The sequence below is a fragment of the Chenopodium album genome, chromosome 25 (genome assembly GCF_948465745.1).
Source record: "Chenopodium album chromosome 25, dcCheAlbu1.1, whole genome shotgun sequence".
Taxonomy (NCBI): Eukaryota; Viridiplantae; Streptophyta; class Magnoliopsida; order Caryophyllales; family Amaranthaceae; genus Chenopodium; species Chenopodium album.
Window position 1 is genome coordinate 14,576,500 of NC_137858.1, and position 23,484 is coordinate 14,599,983.

The 23,484-nt window shown below is 32.6% G+C and overlaps 1 pseudogene; it reads left to right on the forward strand.

Annotated features, from left to right (window-relative positions):
• Positions 1–18,218: 18,218 nt before the first annotated feature.
• Positions 18,219–19,775, forward strand: LOC145615287 (3-ketoacyl-CoA synthase 4 pseudogene; annotated as a pseudogene).
• Positions 19,776–23,484: the final 3,709 nt, after the last annotated feature.

Sequence of the window (23,484 nt, forward strand, 5' to 3'; positions counted from 1 at the left end):
TGGTCTCATTTTTTGTACTTGTATTTGCATTTTATGTTCAATGTGGTAGATTGAGTACTAAAACTCCGTACTTAAATGTCCTTGAATTATCTCAATTTTAGTGAAAGAAATATCCCATTAAATTATATATAGGTCTTCAATCAATGAACGAGTCCTCATATATGTAGTTTTCGTATGTAATTCAATGCAACACAACGCATCAGCATAACCCATTTGGTCTTGGGGCGAATTGCAGACATAACTGAATCGCCAGAAACAGATTTCCTCCATAATAATGACAGTTCGGATGGCTTTAGTTGCATGGGAAAACCAATAACGATACCACCTCTAAGATCTATCGAACTACTCAAGCTAGTATTACCACCTAAAAGACTTGAGAGGTAATGTACAGCCTTATTCTGGTCTGAATAGAACAACGGCAAACATCAATGGATAGACTGGGCAAGCATCCAGAAACTCTCCACAATCACAGCTTGTCTGAATGAAAAGATTAAGGATTGATATACTAGGTAAGTAAATATGAATGGATAGATTGAATAAGCATGACAAGAAATGGTTTTGACATTGTTAGGACTCGGAGGAGTGACAAGGAGGAGAGAAAAGCCCACACTAAAGTCCAAGTAAGGTTCCATCTCAAAACCATACCATAGGAGGAGTAGCTCACTTAGGTTACAAACTAGTGGTTTCAATAAGTATTGCCCGCTACCAGGTAGGGACAACATATGTCCATACCTACGTTGAAAAAAAAAAAAAAAATAAAATAAAATTTCGCTAAGTGTTGGAAAATCAAAATCCGCTATTTTAATACTGTTATTTTAGGTCTATGCGTGTTTTAATAAAGTTGAAAAATGTTATATGCTCCTTTAATATTGTTATCAAAGTGTCGTTTTGCTCTTTTCAGTAGTACTTTTATTTGCAAACAGTTGCATACTGTTATTGCCTAAGAAAAATCTGTTATTAAGGAAGACAATATTGTTATTATAGAATTAGAAACTGTTTTACTAGTACAACTGGGGAAACTTGGTATCAGAGCCAGACGGTGAAATCTAAGTAAAATTGTTAATCAAATTAAATAATTAAGTAAAGCTGGAGAATACTAGACCATCTACTGAGCGCAAGAAGCCTGATTTTAAACACTACTATCATATTCCTGAAAATACTAATAATTTTGGCCCAGTCCTTAATTATATTATAGATCAAATTGGTGAGCTTAAAGTAGAAGTTGGTAGCATACATTGTCGTTGCATGAGTAGTGAACATAAACTATCAACAACGATATCAGAGATTAGTAAAAACATAAGTGAGCTAAAAGAACAAGTTAAACAAGTACAACTTGCTTTAACAAACGAAGTAAGACATCAGTTTAATAAAGAAGTATCACCCAATAAGGATAAGGTTGTTCCTTATAAATATAAGTATCCTTTTCAAAATTTAGATAAAAATAAGAAATTTACTGTATCACTCCCTAAAAGACCTACTAGTAATCTAGAAAAGAATAAAGAAACTAAAAATGAGCCATCATCTTCAGGAGAAAACAATTGAAGAATTGCAATTCTTGTTTGATAAAGAAGAAAATACTAATAAACTAAATGATATCATGAAAATAATATCTGAAAAAATGATTGATGTCGGTGTAGTTAATAAGAATAACTATGCTACTTTAGAAGAAGACCTGTATCAACAAATGGGATTAATGAAACTAGATGATTTGGAATTTCTACCTATAGAAAGGGTTAAGCAAAAAATTGAAAATAAACTAGGTAAAAGGGTAATGGATAGTAATGATGTTGGAGAAGAAATTATTAATGAGAATAATAATGTAAACAATGTTATCCAAAGACCTAGGTATCAAGGAGAAGGAAGTTGCACACGACCAAGATACATACCAGGGAAGACTACCCGATTTAGTGTCAAGGTTATGCCAAATCAAATTCCTAAACATGAAGAGGTGACCCTTGAACCTATAAGTCAAACTGGCTATAAGCTTAAGTTAGATGGTGTAAGAGATAGACAAGATGTTTTAGATCAATGGAAAAAGAGCATGAGTAGTGTACTCAATTCAAACACCGAATGGACTTCTGAAAATTTCCTAAATTACATCGAACATAGTTTCTATGGCTGTGTAGAAGATTGGTACGATGGAATAGATGAAGAAGTCAAAGCTACACTAAGAGCTAGTGAATCTCCTACTAGAATGTTCAGACAGTTATGTCAATACATCGAGTTAGAATTCATTGGTCCTAGAGCTGATCCTAATGAAAAACGAATGGAATATCAAAGAAAGTTAAGTAATTTGTCCATCTGTAATATGAAATATGTTGATAATTACATCATGGAATTTGAAACATATTATTATAAAATTGGTGAAAATGAAACAAATCTTGGAATGTTCTACGATAAACTACCAAGTCCACTCAATGAAGAAATTAGTGAAAAATATCAAGAATGGAGAGATAAATTCTTAGCTAGGGATGGCCTAGGTAATAGAATTGTTTTTCTCAGAAAATGGATTGAAAAGAAATGTAGAGAGGTTGCTGGAACTCAACAAATGAAGAGACAAATCCTCACTTGTTGGGATTTCCCAAATAACTATGGATGTGAAAGGAAAAACTATAATAAGAGAAGATATTATAAAAGAAATAAATTTGATAGATCAAGAGGAGAGACCTATAAGAAGAAGTATTATAAACATAAATATAGAAAACCAAGTAGGTTTTTCAGAAAGGCAACATATTGTCCAGAGAAAATGAAAACATGCAAATGTTGGTCTTGCGGAGAATTAGGACATTATGCTAATGAATGTAAGAAAGCTAATCATAAATTAATGGAAGCCTTAGGAAGTTGGGATTACATAGAAATACCAGAAGATGAGGCTTTAGAATTAGCTTTAAGTAATAATAAAGGAATAGTAGAAATAATAGAAGAAGAAAATGAGTATAATGAAGAACCTGAAGATAGTGACGAGTGTGAATTTGAAAATTATGAAGAAATAAATAATATGATGGAAGGAGAGGTATTAGAAGACTCTGAATCAGATGACGGTGAGGATAAAAGTAAAATGACTGTAGGTCAACTAAAAAGAGCTGAGTATTCTATTGATGATAAAGACCTAGACCAAATGAACAAAGAAAGTTGGAATTTTCCCCAGATTACTAAAGATAAAATATTTAAAACTTCTCTCTTCAAAATTAGAACTAAATATGTATGTGAAGAAATGGAAGGAAGTATAGTAATTGAGAATTGCGAAAAGAAAGCAGCAGAAATTAATATCATAAACTGGAAAAGCATTAAAAACCATAAAGAAAAAGGAAATTATTGTTATATTTGTATTGGTGCAGTGCAGGTATACATAACTCCTTTACAAGATTTTGGTAAAAATGTTAAATGTTTAAGCTTTGTCTGTGATGTTAGACATAAAGAGTTTTATGATCAGATTGTTAGTGGCATCACTTGTAGCTTAAGTCAAGGAACGGTAAGCTATATATGTGAACCAAGATATTACGTGAGCTTAGAAGATTCATATGCTCCAAAGTTTCTAGCGATCAAGTTATTAACTCTTGGAGTAAACATGCATATAGGGACTCGACCTATACAGTTAAGATGGAAGGTAGTCTATAAGTTAGTAAACACTATAGATTCATCTTTCAAAAAACAAATAGTAGACGCTCAGAAATATGAGCAAGGAGGAGGTCCTAAAAAGAAAATAAGCCCTATAAAGGTAAATCCTAATGAGATAGAAATTGAAAAAACATGGGAAGAGTTCTTTATGAATCCTACGGTAAAAAATAGGTCAAGTAAGATGTTAATAGATGAATCAGGATTACTCCATATTGGAATAACTACGAATCCTAAAATGCAAAGAAGTATGAGTCTTAGAACAGCAAGTCTAAGTAGACAAAATTCAACTATAATAAGAATGAAAAAACAAGTCAATGAGAAACCCGAAGAAGATGAAGAAGAAATATTAGACTTAATTAAAAAGTTTAATGAAACATATGAAGCTAAAAAGGCCCTAAAACAACCAGCAAGACATAGTATAGATATTGGTTCATGTTCTAATCTAGAAGTGCATGAAGATCCGGATAATTCTATTATTGATAAAAGAAAGGTTATTGGATATAAAACCAAAACCGTGAGTGAACCAGTATATGAAGATGAAGTCAATATGCAAATAGAAGCCTGTAATGAAATATCTAGTACTAATCCTAATATCATTTATATCCCAATTGATATATGCATTAAAGATTATAATAAATATAAATTATGTGCATATATTGATAGTGGTTGTTCTACATGTTTTGGAAAAAAGTCATTATTCCCAGAATTCTTATGGAAAAAGGCTAAAAATCCTATGCAAGTTAGAATTGCTAATAATAGTGTCATGATGCATACGGAAATAATTGAAGAATTACCAATAGAAATTGGAGGAGTTCAATGTGTTATTCCTATTTTATGGGCTACTGATCAACCTAGTCATGATATGATAATAGGAAATAACTTTCAAAGGTTGTACTCTCCATGCACTCAAACCATTGATCAAATAATATTTACTATTAATGGTCATTTTGTTCCTATACAAAAAATAACAAAGGCCTATACTCATCAGACTATGGAATTTGCGCGCAGCCAGCGTGGTGATAGGGTTACACCTACACAACGAGAGGTTGCACTTAGAATTTCTCAGTGTGATGTATCATTAATAGATCAGATAAATAAGCAACAAGAAAAATTATGTGAAAAACTATATTCAACAAATCCATTAGAACATTGGGAAAGGGATAAGGCATTTGCTAAGATAACTTTAACAAATCCTAATAAGATTATTAGAGTAAGACAAATGGTTTATACCTACCAAGATATATTAGAATTTGATGAACAAATAAAAGAATTGTTGAATAAGAAGTTAATTAGGAATAGCAAAAGTCCTCATAATAGTCCAACGTTCATGGTTAGAAACCATGCAGAAGAAAAAAGAGGTAAAGCTAGAATGGTCATTAATTACAAACAACTAAATGACAATACTGTTTTTGATGGCTATTACATTCCTAATAAAACTGTGTTATTTAATAGAATTCAAGGAGCCACATGGTTTTCTAAGATGGATTGTAAGAGTGGCTATTGGCAAATTAAAATGGAAGAAAAAAGTATTCCATTAACTGCATTTAGTGCCCCTCAAGGGCATTATGAATGGTTAGTAATGCCTTTTGGATTAAAAAATGCTCCACAAATATTTCAGAGAAGAATGGATAATATTTTTAGAGAACTTAATCATTGTTGTTTAGTTTACATAGATGATATTTTAATCTTCTCAAAAGATTTAGAGCAGCATAAGAATGATCTTAAAGCGGTAACTCAAAAATGTGCTGAGCATGGTATAATCCTTGGAAAAGATAAATGTGATTATGCTAAACAAGAAATTGAGTTTCTAGGATTAGAGATTAAAGCAGGACAAATAATATTGCAAAAACATATCCTAGAAAAGATTGAAAAATTCCCAGATAAGATTGAAGATAGAAATCAACTAGAAAGATTTCTAGGATGTTTAACTTATGCTTCTGATTTCATAGAAAATCTTGCTCTATTAAGAAAACCATTACAACACAAACTCAAGAAAGAAATCGCTTGGAACTGGAAAGAAGATGATTCCAAAATTGTTCAAAATTTAAAAGCTATGTGTAAACATCTTCCTATACTAACACTACCTACTAGTGAAGATGATTTGATTCTTGAAACAGATGCTAGTAATGAGCACTGGAGTGCTGTATTAAAAGTCAAAGAAGGAGAAAGACTCTGTAGATATAGCAGTGGAAGTTTTAATAAAGCTGAGTTAAATTATCCTACCATGCAAAAGGAAATCCTTGCAGTTATTAGAGGGATCGAGAAGTTCTTAATCTTCTTAGCCCCTAAACAGTTTTTAATAAGAACAGATTGCAAAGGCATACTTGGTTTTGTTAAAAAGAATTTGTCAAATATGCAAGCGCAAGGGAGACTCCTGCGTTGGCAATTATGGCTTAACCAATTTTCTTTTACTGTTGAACATATACAGGGATCAAAGAATTCTTTGGCAGATAGCTTGACCAGAGAGTTAGCCAATGGTGAAGAAGCACAAGACATCAGAAAAACCTCCTGCCCATCAACTAGAAAAGATGGAGGCAGAGAGAAAAACTCTTATTGAAGAAACAAATAAAGCAATGGAGCGGGTTTCACCCTCCACTTAGGCCTTGATGGAGGCCATGATTGTTTCATCAAAAAAGAGATCTCGAGATGGTTTGATTAAGAGTTGTCATGTAGCAGTTCGAAGGTTCCTAATGTACGAAGTAATGGTCATTATCCTACGACTCATTCCAGATGTTCAGGATATAATACTAAATAAAATAAAAGATAACGATTTCAAATTCTGGTACGATTTAGTTGTATCAAGGTCATACAAGTTGTATGATGTTTATGATCTAAGGGGGATTAGAATAGTATTCAACACTAATTCCAGAGTGGGTACTGTGTCAATTTGTCCACATTTTCCAGATTGGAGGACACCATATGTGGCGGAGCACTACAAAGCTTGGGATTATGGAATGGTTCATAGTATTGTCCCATTTCCTGATCACAATACTACTTTCATTGAGAAGCTCACAAAATTTCAGAAGTATGTATTTAGGAGAATTTATGATGCAACAAGATACAAAGGGAGAGTTGAACAAGTCCTTGTACAAAGTGCAAACATTGAAATGGTGGAAGGAAAAGTTAGCTCTCCACATTTCCTGATCATGTTTGAAGATGTTCATCGCAAAGTCAAAGATCCAATCTGTATCCAGCAAAGGCGAGTAAGGGATCCCACGGAGGCTAGAGCATATGGATTTTTCTATATTGCTCAGTATCTTAACCAATTTATGGCAATAAAGGAAGAGCCACCAATCATAATACATGTGGGAAATACTACAATAGTAGCACCAGAATGGTTAAAGAATTATTTAGAAGAAGGAATATTACATGGTGAATTAGTGTATGATTATCTTGAACAAGTTGAAGCTGGAAGATATTTATCCTTAGAGGGAAAAGAGCACTTATTTGAGATCTTTGTCACATGGGACGAATCCTATGCTGCCAAATGTGTGATGGATCTCGGAATAGAAGAAGACAACCAAATGTATGTCCATTATGAAGAAAGTAAGGACAACGAAGGTGGTCTACAAAATATGATGGAGTCCTGAGCCCACACCAGAAATTATGTATTCTACTTTTACTGTTGTTGCACGTTTTATTTGTTTTAAAGAATCTTTAGGAAAGCAGTGGACGATATTCACTTGCTGAGTCATGGTTTCTGTAAACCATAGAAAGTGTCGGTGACCTTTGTAAGCCTTCCCCTATATAAAGGGCATTAGGCAAAGAAGTGAGGGCAGGCTTGAAGTGAGTTTGCTAGAGCATTTCTGAAAACAAAAGAATTCTCTAGAGAAAATCCTCACCTTAAGAGATAGATTGGTTTTCCATCTCTCTTAAAGTAGAGAAAAACTCCATTTCTTGTCATGTCTGTTTAGACTTTCTTTTTTTTATTTCTGTGAGAAATGAGTGTTGTAATCTCTTCAAATTAAATAAAATTTTCCTTTCAGAAGGAAACCTTTATCCTCTCAAAACTTATGTCACAAATGAGTTAGTTTTATGTTTAAAAATTACCATCACAAATACAATAAAGATTGTTTAAGTAGAGATTACGATCTAAGGTAGGAAACGAATCAGATCTGTGATGTGCCTAATCTAAGGAAGACGGGGTTGGGGTTAGCTACCTTGGTAAAGCCGGAAGCTCAGAACGCCGGAAGTTCCATTGTCGACTAAGTTCAGGTATTGGTCAAAACTCTCTACGTAAAACATTTTTTATTGCAAAGCATGGTGGACTATTAAATGAAAAAACTAATTTGTTTAAGATATAAGTAGTAAAGTAGTGAAAACTAGTACCAATAAAAGTCATATAAATTATCAAATTAAATTATAGTAATAATCTGTGTAAATCGTTATTTTAAATCATTGTACTGTTATTAGTTTATCAAGTACTGTTATTTATTTATTAAGTACTGTTATTTACCTTAAGCTAAAAAAAAAAAGTGACGTCACTTGGTATTGGGCGACGCGACCTATACCGGGTAGCGGTCCATCATTCCTCCTAGTGGTTTTTGTTTAATTTTTCCATGTGGGACAACAACTCACACTTGCAAGCTAACAGACATATTATTTGATGACCACAACCAAAAGCCATATTCTTAGACCATCATCACTCAAGGTATAAAAATTTATGCCATCCCTCTCTCTACCACTTTCTCACTTCTCCACATCATTTATACCACAATTTAATATACTTTTTCCAAAAATCGTCCCACCCATGGTATAAAAGTAGTTTACCACCACACTTTCTCTCTCCTATTTGTATTATTAGTACACTTAATTTAATTATAATTATGTTTCATTTTATTATTAGAAATAATTAATTAATGTTTGTAAAGTTAATTAAATAAAATAAGCAATTTAGGTAGTAAAAAGCGAATTCGAAAAAATATATATATAAAACTATATCAATATGGGTGTCTATGTGTAGGTCTTGAAAATTATGAACAATGGTAATTTTTTCATAATATTTTACTTTATAATTTTTTCTTAAAATGGAAATGAAAAAAACCATGCCACATGGCATGACCTGGTTGGTTTATGTTTCACGGGGATCAAAACAAATGTTAACTATGGGATGGTATATATCATCAAATGGTATAATTTTATACCACCAATGTAAAAAAAGTGTAAGTTTTTAATGAGTTTTTACACCGTGGTATAAAATTATTCCACAAGTGTTGATGCTCTTAGGAGTTAGGACTGGTGATGCATCTAGGACAAAGCTGTTCCAAATAAAGATAATAGAAGATTAATCTTTTCTATGTGACTGATAGGCGCAACATATGTTAATACTACATGTAGTGTTAAGAAATTTTATTCTTTCGTGGCTATCTAAAAACTCGGGAAAAAACTCCCATCTATTTATTTATATCTCTGTTTCATAAAATCTGCAACATTGTATATATATAAGTACATTGCATATATACAATGTTGGTCAATTAAAAAGTCAATTAAATTTGTTTATAACATTGTATCGGACTGCTGGTCAAAGTACGCCAATAAAATAGGGACGGATGGGTATATAGGTACATTGAATTGCAGAGGTAGAAATTAACATAAATTTTCATTCTTAAATAAAACCCGTATTAATTAAATTTCTTTTATGTAGTATGTTTAAATGTTTAATGATCAATAACTTTTGACATCAATATATATATTGAATTCAAGTTAATTTTTTTTATTGAAAAGAAATTTTAGTTTTTTTTTTTTCTTTTTGAACATTACTTTAAAATTAACATTGTAATTCAGGTTAAGTAAAACCGTGTTGACCTTCTTTCAAAAAAAAAAAAAAAAACCGTGTTGACCTAGTTATCTATTAAAAAATACATCTACAATCTCATTTAATATATTTGGATCAAAATACTTTGTGACTGGACAATTTTACTTGGTGCTCCAACTAATGCTCACAAAATATTTCCCCTTTATAAAAAAAAAAAAAAAAAAAGTCATATTAGATTTGTTGATCAACTCAATTTTTGTTTGTTTGATGACTATATTGATAGGAAATTTTTGAAAGTCAATTATTGATGGCTTTTAATTATTGAAATTAAGTATGACACCAAAAAAAAAAAAAAGTTATAGAAAGAATGACAAGCCTTAATTATTTATTTATTGGCCAAAAATTGAGATTGTGACACTTGTGTTTTTTAGGTCACATATGTTTTTGGGTGTTCTCACCCGATTCAATATTGACTCTTTGGGTTAATATAATTAATCTAAAATCGGGGCACACTAAAGGGTAATAGGTTTCAATCCTCTCTAAATTGTGGTTTTGGGATCAAACACGCGATTCTTCCTACCATATTAATTGTAAAATTTGTTATATTTGCAGTATTATCTACTACATTATCTATATGTATATATATAGGTATTAATTTTTGACAAGATATATATAGGTATTGAGGTAGGGAGATTAACCGTATGGTTAGACGAAGAAAATTTTTTCGCTCGTCTTATGTATCGCGCTCGCTTTTCCTCATTAATTCCGACTGCATCCAGGTATATATTCACATTAAATTTAAAAGTGATGTTTGTATGCTTTCTTTATCTAACTCTACATTTTATGTTATACGAAGTACAATTTTTTGGCCCCTAAAAGATTAAGTTTCAAGAAATAGCACCCCCAAACTTGGTGATTTTCTTTTTATTTGCAATATGGAATAATTATTCGTCTCAACTTTGTTTATGTTGTTATGTGTACTTTTTTCAGTTATAATCTCATTTAAACTTTTTTTTTTTTTTGGTCCAATCTGATTGTCTGATTTTATATGCGAGTTTTTCTTTGGAATATTCAAACAAAGTGGACAAGGGCAGAACCCACATCCAAAATTTTTGTCTCGAAAATGATTAATTGATACTCGTAGTAACACTACATTTTGTCATAGCAAACAAGCCAACTAAGCGATTTAACCATATTATCGTAAAGCAGTATATATAAGTAGTTGGTTGTTGTCATAAATATAATCAAAAATATATAAATTTCCCTTGTTTTAATTATGAGCTGATTTGCACATAATTATTATCGCCTGTCGTTTTTTGCAAAATCCACCATTACTTTTAATTGTTTAATACATACGACATTAATTACATTCAACTATTCTGATTGGTTAAGGAGCATGTAACTATAGATATAAATTTCTGTTAAATGTTTTCAAAAAAAAAAAAAAAAAAATCTGTTAAATAATTGGCTTTAATTTTTGGACAAGTGGAATATTTATGTGATTTGAAATGGCTACTCCTACTAGAAGTCCTATCTTTTTAAATGATTAATGATTTCATATAATTTGTTTCTGCTAAAGATAAGATTCAAATCAGTTTGAACACTTCATCCAACTCAATATAATGCACCTTGTTGCTGTGTCATTCATAGTGTATCACGGCACGATAGTGTCAGAAATAAACACCCAAATAATCATGCATGCACTCATCAGTCATCACCTCGTTCTAAAGGTTGATATGGAGTACTTTAAGTAAGGAGTATAGTTAAGAAAAATGCTCTAGCTATTGAATCATAACTTTGCACAAGTCAATATATATGTCTTGCGTTTGTAGACAAGACTTCTTAGAGTCTTAGAATTGACGAAAATGATACATTATACTTCCTCCGTTACATATTATTCGCAATAAAGGAATATTTTATGTAAAAAAGAGAAGTATTATGTAAAGAAGGGAGTATAATACAATCCCCGGTGTATGGCGCATTTTTATGTGGCTGGTCACACCATGTGAGCGGCTGACGTACGAGGTAACCCCTGATCGAGTAACCCTTGACTAACTAAGCAACCTCTGACTGATTGAGCAACCCTTGACTAAGTTACCACCGACTGAATAAAACCCTTAACCAAGTAACCCTGGCCACTGCTTCAAAAAAAAAAAGTAACCCTGACCATACGACGAGTAACCCCTGACCGACCAAGTGACCCATGATCAGCTGATCAAGTAACTCCAGCTACACGGCGTGGGTCAGCCAGATACAACACTTTGTGAATAAATTAATACTCGGATTGATCAATGTCGTATGTTACAGGGCATATATCTTTTCCTTTCTTATACAAGGATTGGTAATTATCCTAAGAGTTGACTAAATGATTTTATTACTTTCTAGTTGAACGTTCAATTGATTTGCCTCACAAACGTTACTACGTTCACATACATTGCCTGTTCGTTAGATTTCCACTTGCATAATTGACTGTAATTTGGAACTCGATTGTAGGGACTAAGGGTGACAAGAGATGAAGCAAATTAAAAATGGTAGATGTTACAACGTACCCATCCATAATTGGGGGCCGGCAGTGTAAGATTACAAGTCCTTTAATTTTGGCAAGTAGTGGGGCTTATAAACAAATATAAAAAGGCATAATAAATTATTATTAGACTTCCGAATCTTAGACAGTGAGGCGGATATGAATTTGAGAATGTAATTGCCAACATACAACCCACTCAATCCATCCGCCCTACTTAGACTATATTGTTTTCATCATAAATATATTTTGAATTTGAGTTTGAGTTGGAGCATGAACTAACGGGCTTAAATTGAGGTTGATAGTCATACATAAACAAGCCTGAATTAAGTTATCTTTTATGAAAATTAGATAATACACCCGGGTGCACCATGCGTATGGTGCACCGACTAATAAAAAAAAAAGCGGAAAGAACATACAGTATTTGATAAAGAACATACCTTTAATATGTTCTTTGAGTATAATTATATGTTCTTTACATTATAACTTATGTTATTTAACATATGTTGATAAACATATACGAAGTATGTGTTTTTGGGTATAATAATACAAAGTTTGTTCTTTGAATTTGCCGTGTATGTTCTTTAAGGTCGTAGTGATGCCCAAATTCCATTTTTATTATCATATGTCATATTTAAATTACTTTTATTGTCGTATGTTCTTTGAGTTTGATCAGTGTGTTATTTATGTATTAACTATATGTACTTTACAATATAAATTTTGATCTTTTAACATATGTAATTTTGAAAATTGATATTGAAATCTTAATTTATTTTAATTGAAAATAGTATTAGAGTAAAAAACTAAATTATTATGGAAAGTTGATTATTATGAGAAGTTGATTTTTTTGGGGAAATGAAATCTTTGGTAATGATTTTTAAAGAGGTGATCAACATTGGCATGACTCGCAGCCCGACCCGATGGGACCCGAAATAGGGTGGGTTTGGGCAAGCCTAAAAATGCATTTTAGTTAAAATCCGAACCGGGCCCGAAAACCCGCTACTTTTTCACGGGTTTGGGCACGAAAAATTATGGTATGGCCCTGCCTTACTTGATTTTTTATCATCTCTAATTTTTTTCTGTTAATGTATAATTTTTCAGAAAACTTTTATTAAGTTTTTATCTCGTTCTTTTTATTATATCTTTATGTTCTTTGGTAATGCATGTTTTTGTCAAATACAAACATGTTCTTTGTCAAATATAAGTATGTTCTTTATTAAACACAGGATGTTCTTTCCGCCTTTTTTTTTATTTATCCGAGTGTACGATGAGCACTGTACACCCGTGTGTATAAACCACGGATTTATCTTTTAAATTCAATATTTTTAATGTATACAATAGGATATTGAGAGTTTTTTTTTTTTTTTTTAGACTTTAGATTTTAATTCTGACTTTGAACTTAGCTAACCTAGCATATGAGCAAGTTAATCAAAATAAATAGACAAACAGACTTAGGAATGAAATCATTTAAATTTTCACAAACATTAACGAGTTGAGCATGAAATGATGCTTGTCTTATGTACTTAACAATCAAGTCTTATCGAAATCAAATACCTAATTAAGCAATACTAAAAACCACGCTCTCTCTCCTCTCTTAGTCCTCTCTTCTCTCTCCTCCTTTTCAAGCCCCCCCTTTTAAAACCCTAGGAGCTCTCCGGAGTTTTGGCTCTGCGGCCGTACTCCGGCGAGCCTCCTCATCTTCTTTCTTATTTTTCTGCTTCCCTTCTCCTTTCTTTTCAATTTCCCCTTATTGTCTTATTCGTCTTTCTCACACTCGGAAAACCGACGAAGCTATCACCTTCTTAATTTATTGAGGATTTTTAATCCCTTGTTAAGGTGTTTGTGTGAGCCTATCCTAGTTATCGAAGGTTTCGAGGGAGTTTTCAGATCGTCTTCGACGCCGTATCCCACCTTTGCGTGGGAGGTTATAAGTGCTCGTTCAAAGGGTCTCTTCACCAGTGAAACAAGGCTTAAGGACTAGTCCTAACGCCGCTGTCATTGGTCATCGAAAATTTTGACCGAGACGAGAACGGTAAAGTTAGGGTTACGGTTTCGTGGGTCCTTGCACTAGAGGGCTAGGCCTAACGCTATCGCCAGGAGAAGTTCGTGACGAACACGGTAAAATTAGGGCTAGGGTTTCGAGGTTCCTTGTGTTCGTAGTTTCGGGTTTTTCGGTTTGGACGATGCTCTCCTTTGGTTTGTTCTCTTTCCTAAGTATGCTATTTCTCGGTAAATATCAGAGTTTTCTTGTCTTAGTTTGTTTTATGGTATTTTTTGGCCTCCTTTGGTTGTTTTCCGGGCTATTGAGTTGTTTTGGCTATAGTATTTTGGATGGTTGTGTGCAAAGGCAGCTAGGATCCTTTGTTAAGGATTGTATGTGGTACGGTTATAGTGGTAAGAGAGTTTACAGGTGTGGCTGTTGGGGGTTTGAACAAGAAGTTGGCCTTGACTAAGGTGAAGTGTGTATTTTGTTGGAGTGGTATTGGTTTGGTTTCTTTTCCCTCGGTTGTAATGATTCTTGTGATCATTACTCTTGAAATTTGTTATCTAAAGCAGGCGCCCAAACTTTGTTTTGGGACTTCTTGAGCCTGGACGTTGTCAAAGCTTTCTTGCCAACAAGGAAAGCTATTGATTGGAAGGTCACTAGTTCAAGTGACGCGTTTGAATACCTTACTTGGTGATGAGTTGATCCCGCCATGAAAGGAAAAGCTAGCCATGGTCAAATAGTTTCGATTTTCTTCGTTGCTCTCTTTATGGTATGTGCAGTGTTTTTGCTCCTTGGTTTGTAAGGAGTCCCTCATCTTGACGACATGTCCGGCCAATTCCAGTTTAATATTGTTTTTAATGTCAAAAGTTGTTGTATGTAAATGCTTAAGTGTTAAATTAAAAGTCATGCCTTAAGTTTTAGTTCTTGTTTTGTATTCTGTAAACTCTGATTTTATAATACATTTGCTATTGTAAAAAAAAATTAGAAAAATAAAATAAAAATCAAGTCTTTAATGAGCTTGTTTGTGAATAGCTCATCAATGTATGTATTACTCATCTAATCGACATTCATATCTTTATTCTAATTTGGACTAATACATAATTTAGCCCTTGGTGTGACTAAACTTTAACCGTATATAAATACGTTGTATATATGATACTCCTGTATACTCTCCTTCATATTGCTCTTCTCACTTTGTGACACAAGTGAGAAAATTAAAACAATATGAAAAAAGGAAGTAAATATCATCATGTATGATCTAAATTGCTAGCTTAGTTCCTCAAACAGTATGTTTTCTATGTGTCCAATTTACATACATTTTTTAATAATGAAATTCAAGTTTTTAATGATTATTAGTAATAAGGTTATGCTTGTTTACCTTTCAAGCGCGTATTAAGTACTACTCCAGTACTTTCCCCATCTCTTATTTTTTGCCCCATTGTATGAATGGGTCAAGCTTTGACTTGATATGATTTTTTTTTTTTTTTTTTTTTTTTTTTTTTTTTTTAGGGTTATAATTTGACTTGACTTGAGTAATTTTGTTTTGGTCTGATCTTAACATACAACTAATTAGACTAAACTCCAACTACAATTGTACGTTACCCTCTCTTTTCTATAGTGTTGGTGACGTTTGTTATTTTGGGCGTTTTCCTTTGGATTATTTTTATTTTTTTTTTTTTTTTTTGAAACAACATTTCAATTATTTCTTAGATTAACATAATTTTTTACTCATTTTTTCTCATACATATGAAAAAAACTCGTATAAAACTTTCATATGCTACAGTTGTTGATCTAAAACAATAAAACACAATATTCATGGCGTATTATAGTACTTTTAAAGAAACCGAAAACCGAAATTTCAACCCATTACATTAAGCCCATTTTCTTTTAATTATAAAGCGAGTATCTCAACCCCTATCCCCTTTCATATATAAACCAAAGTTTAAAATAAAAAAAAAAAAAAAAAAAAAAAAAAAAAAAACTAATTCTCCTTTCTTAGCATCTTATTTTATCAAAAAGAATGTATTAAAAAAGGTTGAATGATTGTAAGAATAACTAGGTGATATTCAAGTTTCGGGTTTGAATGTTGTGAAAGAAGGGGACAAAATTTGGTTTGGATTGGATTGGATTCTAATTCAATTAGAAAAATCAAATTAATATGGTTTGGATTCTGTTTTGAATATAATCCAAACCGCAAACCAAACTTTCACCCCTACTCATTAGTTCTCTTAAAATTCTTAATTAAAGCATTATCATATTGTAGTCGTTGTTGTCCTTGTCATATATAATATTAACCGTGTAAGATGACTTAATCTTTAGTAGTTTACTCTCTCCATTCCTAAATAATCGACATGTCTTGTTTATTTTCACTATTCATGTTGACCATCATTTTTAATTAAAATATGTAAACAAATTTAATCAAGAAATTGCTAAATAGGTATTAATAAAGTTTCATAATATCAAATTTTAATGATTTTTACTAACATTAAATCTAAAAACTAAAATCAAACTAGTGCATTGTCATGCATGCCAAATTTGACTGTGTATTATTCAGGAATAGAGAGAATATCATTTATGGAGTGCTCGTACAATAAGATTTAAGGTGTCTGACATGTGTTGCCATATCAATTCCTCTAAACCTGGATAATTGACAGTCAAAGTCAACACACATAACAATGCACTAGCTTTACTTTAGTCTTTAATTTTACTTAGGAATGGAGGATTTGTTAAAAAAAAATTGGTCAAAGTTAATATACAAAGCCTATTGAAGCTGTTAGTCAACGAGGGTCAACGATAAGTAACGAAAATTATTGAGGCGCGCATTTGAAAAACTGCCTCATTTGCAATATAGATGGTGGCAAATATATATGGGTGGATGTAAATAATTAAATAGGTAATGGGTATTTGAATAAGATTTATGGGCCGAATGAATGTATACACGTAGCATTTGATTTTCAAATGGTTATTTCGTATGTGTGTGTATATATGGGTATTTTGTATCAACCATTTATTCATTATATTATTGTATTGTTGGAACTTGGAAGATGATGGGCATATAGAGAATGAATTTAGGTATAAATGGCCAAATGGGTATGGCAATGCCATATCAATCCCTACTTTTAATAAGTGCTTCAGCATATATACATGACAACATTACTTTTAACACATGAAATTCATCGTATGTAGCTTGTGTAGTTGTTGCTTACTAAGGTATAGATTTGGTGCAACACAAAGACGTACAGTTTCATGGTATACGAAACATTTAATTTTAGATTAGTTGTGGAGTGTATACTTGCACTCCGTATTACATAATAACTTAATTCTTTTATCATAATTTACTTGTTTGGTGTCTTAATTTACTTACCTCATTTTTTTTTTCAAGAATTTTTTTTGTTTGTTTTTTTCGATATAAGATGCATTGGGTCTCACACTCACCATTTGATCCACATTTTCTTCACTTCTGTTTCAATTGCATAAAATCTTATGCAAAAAGCAACGGGTTTTGTAAATTAAGATGAGGCCGGAAAACATTTAGTATGAGGGAAATGAATTGGTTATTGATGATAGAGTACTTAAAATTATCAACCTAATTTTTTAATTAATAGAATTAGTCATGCATACCTTTTATCAATGTACTTTGTGTTATATTGCATGCACTTATCTAAACACAGATGGAATAAATATAATTACCTGAAGTTCGTAATCCCTATCCGGCTAACTTCGTCCACTATAGGCAGGCTAATTATAGTAAGATTCTAGCTCTAATTATCTACTAGAAAATTAACCACAAGGTTCACAACCACTCGTCACTCAACTTAATTCATACAAGTATTTCCTTTTACATGAATTTCCAAAATATAAAAACAACTTAATAAAACGACAAGTAAACATACATTAATAACAACAATTTATCTTTATAAATGACATAATTAAAATTTCAAATATAGTAAAACCTTCTATCAAAGCAAAATTGCTTAAATGTTTCCAAATTTCCAAATATACTGTTAAAAGGTTGAACCCATTTGATTTCATGTACATAGAAAATTAAAGATTTGCACCAAAAATAGGAAAAAGGTCGGCATATATTAGATACGCACTGAAGCCAGCCATTAATCGCCGTACATATTTTTCCAACTGTAAAAAAACCGAATAATCAAGACGTAGTTATTGCACGTCTACCCAACCTCTTTGCATGCTTCTCAATTTATACACTCAAATTCTCTCTTTACAATTATATAAATTCTCTTCATATTCTTCCATTTTTTTCACTCATACTATATTTTCTTATACCATATAATATAAGAAAAGAATACAAAAAAAAAAAAAAAAAAAAATATATGAAGATGTTATCCTTGACATACACTCAAATGTTCCTTCAAGCCTCATTTTTAGCTCTAATATTGTTATCCTACATTCCTCCGTTCTCTATTTTCTCCGTGTTTTTTCCTTTAATTTTATTTTATGCGGTTTACTACTTTTTCTTTAAGCCGTACCCCATCCTTCTCCTCGATTATTCTTGTTACAAACCTCCCGTGGAACGGAAGTGTACTTTTGATGTAGCCGAGTATTTTGTGAAAAAGACTAATTGTTTTTCCGATAAGAGTTTTGAGTTTATGCGTTCTATTTACATGAAGTCGGGTTTAGGAGAGGAGACTTATGGCCCTCCTTTTATGTTTCAAGGGCTTAATAAAGGGACTTTAGACTCTGCATTGTTAGAGGCTAAGGAGGGTATGTTCTCGGCTGTCGATATTGTTTTATCGACGACCGGGATTGATCCTTGTAAGGATATTGATATTGTTATTGTTACTTGTGGTAGTTTTTCACCGGAACCTTCTTTGGCCTCGTTATTGGTTAATCATTATAATATGGGCCCCAGTGTAAAAATATACAATCTTAGTGGGATGGGGTGCGGGAGTGGGATTCTCTCTATCGATATGGCTGCCCATATTTTAAGAGGCACGGGGCGAAATGTCAAAAATGCCCTTGTCGTAGTCACGGAAAATATTGGTCTTAATTGGTATTATGGGGAGGATAGGTCAATGTTGGTGACTAATTGCATTTTTCGAGTTGGCTGCGCGGCGGCGATCGTGACAAACGATCCAAATCGCCGCCGTGACGCCAAGTTCCAACTCGACCACTCGCTTCGGACCCACCACGGGGCCGACGATAGCTCCTACAAGGCAGCATTCCAAGAGGAAGACTCAAAGGGCAATACGGGAGTTTCACTCACCAAAGACTTAATTCGAGTGGCGGGTCAAAACTTACGGGCCCACTTAACCACCCTTGCACCAAGAGTCCTCCCAATTAGTCAACTTGTTCAGTACGTGAAATCGGTGGCACTATCGGTGTTGACTCAAGGCGAGTCAAAACCGATAGTGCCCGACTTCACAACAGCATTTGATCACATTTGCATCCACACGGGTGGCAAGGCGGTAATTGAGCAAGTAGGGAAGGTATTAAAGCTACACGACGTGGTAACCGAGCCGGCTAGGATGACCCTCCACCGGTTCGGTAACACGTCGAGTAGCTTAGTGTTTTACGAGTTGGCTTATTTTGAGGCTAAGAAAAGGATCAAAAAAGGGGATAAAGTTTGGATGATTGCATTTGGGACAGGATTTAAAGTTGGAAGTTTGGTATGGAAAGCGTTACAAGATTCAAATTATGATCACAACAATCCTTGGTACGATTGTATCGATAGGTACCCACTTAAGTCATGGTAGATGGGGAGTAATTATAATTATAAATATAATTATTATAATTATACACAATCAACGACACGACATTGTGTCGATTTGTTATTAGTTCAATTTCACAATTAAGATTAAAGTCGGGGTTACTATTATAGTGTAAGTTTGGGTTCATATATAGTAATATAATACGTAGGTTGTTTAATACTCGTAAGCTGAAACATAGGTATTCATGTGCATGGGTCGTGGTCCGATTTTACTATTAAGTGTAAATTTAAAATTTATATATGGATCTAGGGACATTTTTATTAAGGAAGCCTACCTACTAGCAACTAATGCTAGGAAAAACAGGTTCCTAACTTTTATTACAGATATAATGAAATTGTTGTAATAGTTGCTTCTTGTACTAATAATAACGTGAATTTTGATTTATTATTACAGATGTAATTCAATTTTTTTTTTTATTTGAGATGCCAATGAATTTTTTAATCAATGCGTTTGAATGATTGAAGTCAAAGTCCAATCTAGCTCAACTTTCTAAAATAAAATACAAAAAACACAAAAAAAGTTCAAGCTGGCTCCTTGAAAGTAAAAGTTCTAGTAAGAGATCATTAATTTGGTAAGTTCTTTTTTTCCAAAATCACTAGCTATGTCAAAGTTCAAGGCAATTAATGAGGCTAACCTACATGTTAGCTGAAAAATACTCTTTATATGGTTAAAGTTAATAAATCGTAATTCTTTTTTCCGATCCTTTTCTATATACACAAATTCTTATGTGTGGCTAGCTATTATAGGATTAATTCGTTAGTGCTACTGGTTACTTCGTCAATATTATTGTAGGTATTCGGTTAATGTTATAAAAGGATTACTTAATTCTTTTATAAACGGACATAGGTGATTTGCACACAAAATGTGCTGCTCTTAATAAACTTTTTGTTTGTTCAACTTCATCTAAAAAATATTATTCATGTTTAAAAAGTTTTTTAATTTCAAATATAATCTTTATATTTTAAGTATATTTTTTAAAATCAAATTACCCTATTTTTTCTTTAAAATGTATGCCCACATTTTTTTTTTCATCCTTGAAAACAATAATTTGTTGTGCCTGTATTCACTTTTTATTTCTTGAAAAAAGTTGCCAAGCAAACAAATGAATAACTACTGTACTACTCTCGTACGAGTAAATACATGATACTTGGTAATTTATAGTTTTATACTGAACATTTATTGATGTCTTGTTAATAAACAATAAGGAGTAAACTGTTTTTTTGTCCTAGTAGTAGTTTAGAAATTAATGTTGACGGGAGTAATAAATTGCTTAATTTGAAATTAATGTTGTACGACATACTACTACTATATATTATGAGATGACGGGAGTAACGTCTACAAATCAAATGGAGTTACTAACAAACTTGAAATTAGATATCAAACATAAGCATGTTAATGTTAAATTGTCCTCATTAGTCATTATTATCGACAGATTCATTATTAATTCAATTGGTAAAAAGCAAAGAAGCTTCAATTTTAAACATAAAATTTCTAAGAATAATAATACGAAGTACTCTATCATTTATTACGTATGGCCTATTGCATGGAAAATAATTTCCTTCATTACGTATGGGCATATGGCCAATCACCTACATGAGTCACATCTATAATCTTGATCGAGTCACATCTATAATCTTCTCACGTGGGTGAAAATGTGGAGTTTATAGCTTAGAAGCACTATTTAATGCACTTGTTAAAAGAATTTTCCTTATCTCAGCTCGCACCTTAATTAAATGAGTCCTATTATCCCTATTCTTTGTTAAATATTGTAATACGAGTATGCGACTCGTTTACAGAAATTTCCTTATCTCATCCCTCAAACGAGTCTCCTCGTCTTATTCTTTTCAAAATATTGCAATACAAACACGACACACGCAACAAGTGGTGACGGCCGGGATGGTGGTGAAGGGAATCTAGTAATCCACCAATGATTTAAGGAGGCTAGGGTCCTTTACTCTTTTAAGAAATCTGAGGGTGATTTGAATAATAGCTAGAAATAAATATGGTTGATACCTTCCTCAACGGTCTTAGTGATTGTCAAGTAGAGAGATATAGTAGGTGTGAGAGTGGATATTGTTCAAATTTAATGACACTTTATCAATTCTCTCAACAATCACAACTCACAAGTACTTAACAGCTTCTTTCAATTAATATTTCACATTTAGTGCCCACGGACCCATAGTCACGCATATGGCCAATGGGAATAGCCTTATAGGTGTAGCTATTACTCTATTGGGAGAAATATACAAGTTCATCTTCGTGATAAAATAAAATTTGTTTATCTAAGGGTGTAATTGTCAAAACATGCATTTGAGTATGGGTAATTTTGTAACTTCAGCGTAAAAAAAAAGTTAACACTGTTATGCTTGCAACACGGCCTTAATGGAGGATCCTAAATTCGAAGAACTTTGACTAATAATGGAAATGTCCGAAGTTTCGATGGAAAAATTCAAGCTCAAGGGCAATTTTAATGGAGGGGCATGTCATGCCTAACCTTTGGGGTTGACCATGCCTATAATTTCTCCCTTTGTCTTAGGGTTTTCGTTGAATTCGGCAGCAAAATTGCCGAAAATGGTGGCCTGGTGGGCATGTCGGTGGAGACAAAGAAGATGAAAGGTGCATGTGCCGTCAGAAATGGCAGTGTCAATGGTGAAAATAGTATAGTGCACCCGGGTGCACCATGCACCCTGAAAGAACATTAGGCTTATTTTAAAGAACATGAGGAAAAAAAAAGAACATACGAGTGTTTGAAAAAGAACATGCTAGTATTTGAAAAAGAACATGCATAATAGTGTTCAACACAAGAACATGTTTGTGTTTGACAAAGAACATGGCCCTCCGAAAAGAACATTAGACATATTTTAAAGAACATGGAATAAAAAGAACATGTTAGTGTTTGAAAAAGAACAAGCCAGTGTTTGAAAAAGAACATGCTAGTATTTGAAAAAGAACATGCATAATAGCGTTCAACAAAAGAACATGTTTGTGTTTGACAAAGAACATGACCTCCGAAAAGAACAATAGGCATATTTTAAAGGACATGGAATTAAAAGAACATGTTAGTGTTTGAAAAAGAACAAGCTAGTGTTTGAAAAATTAACCTTGCTTTGTTATCTTCCAGTTGGCTTCAATTCATTACTATTCTTCTTTCTCCTCTAATTGTTCTTTTTTGAACAACTTGTACTTTAGCTTTAATTATTTCTTTTTTTAAAAAAAAAACCCCAAATTCACAAAATTAAACACTTTGTCTTTAAAATTATTGACGAAAAACAATTTGCATGTATAAAATTTATACTTACATTTTACTTGAATCCACCATTTGTTTAAGTTTGAAGGTTGAATTGTTGAAATAAGTTCAATTTTTTTCTTGGGTTTCACTTTGTAGATGAACAATTTTGCTATTTTGAAATTTTTTTGAAAAATAGAAAAAGATAAAAGAGAAAAGTTATGGAGAGAGAAAATAAATGAGTACTTTGGAAATGATATTTACCCAAATTCATTGAAATTCTTAAATGAAAATGATGGTATAAAGGAGAGTAAAAATTGGCAGCAAGAAAGAGAGTGATAGGAAGAGAAAGAGGAGTGAGAAATTGCAGGAGAAGAGAGTGATGGATTTGCAGTTGCAAGAAAATTAAAACATGTTCATTTTTTACCCATGTTCTTTTAAATATATTAAATGTTCTTTTGGGTGCACCATGAGCATGGTGCACCAACCACAAATTATGTCAATGGAATCTAGGTGCAGTGGGTGAAGATGAAGGTGAAGGAAAGCTCGAGCTCCAATCCTTCAAAGAAGTTAATACGAGATAGCCAGTGATGTCTGCGGAAATGGTGATGTCGATGAAAAATATCTAGGGATCGGGCTAAA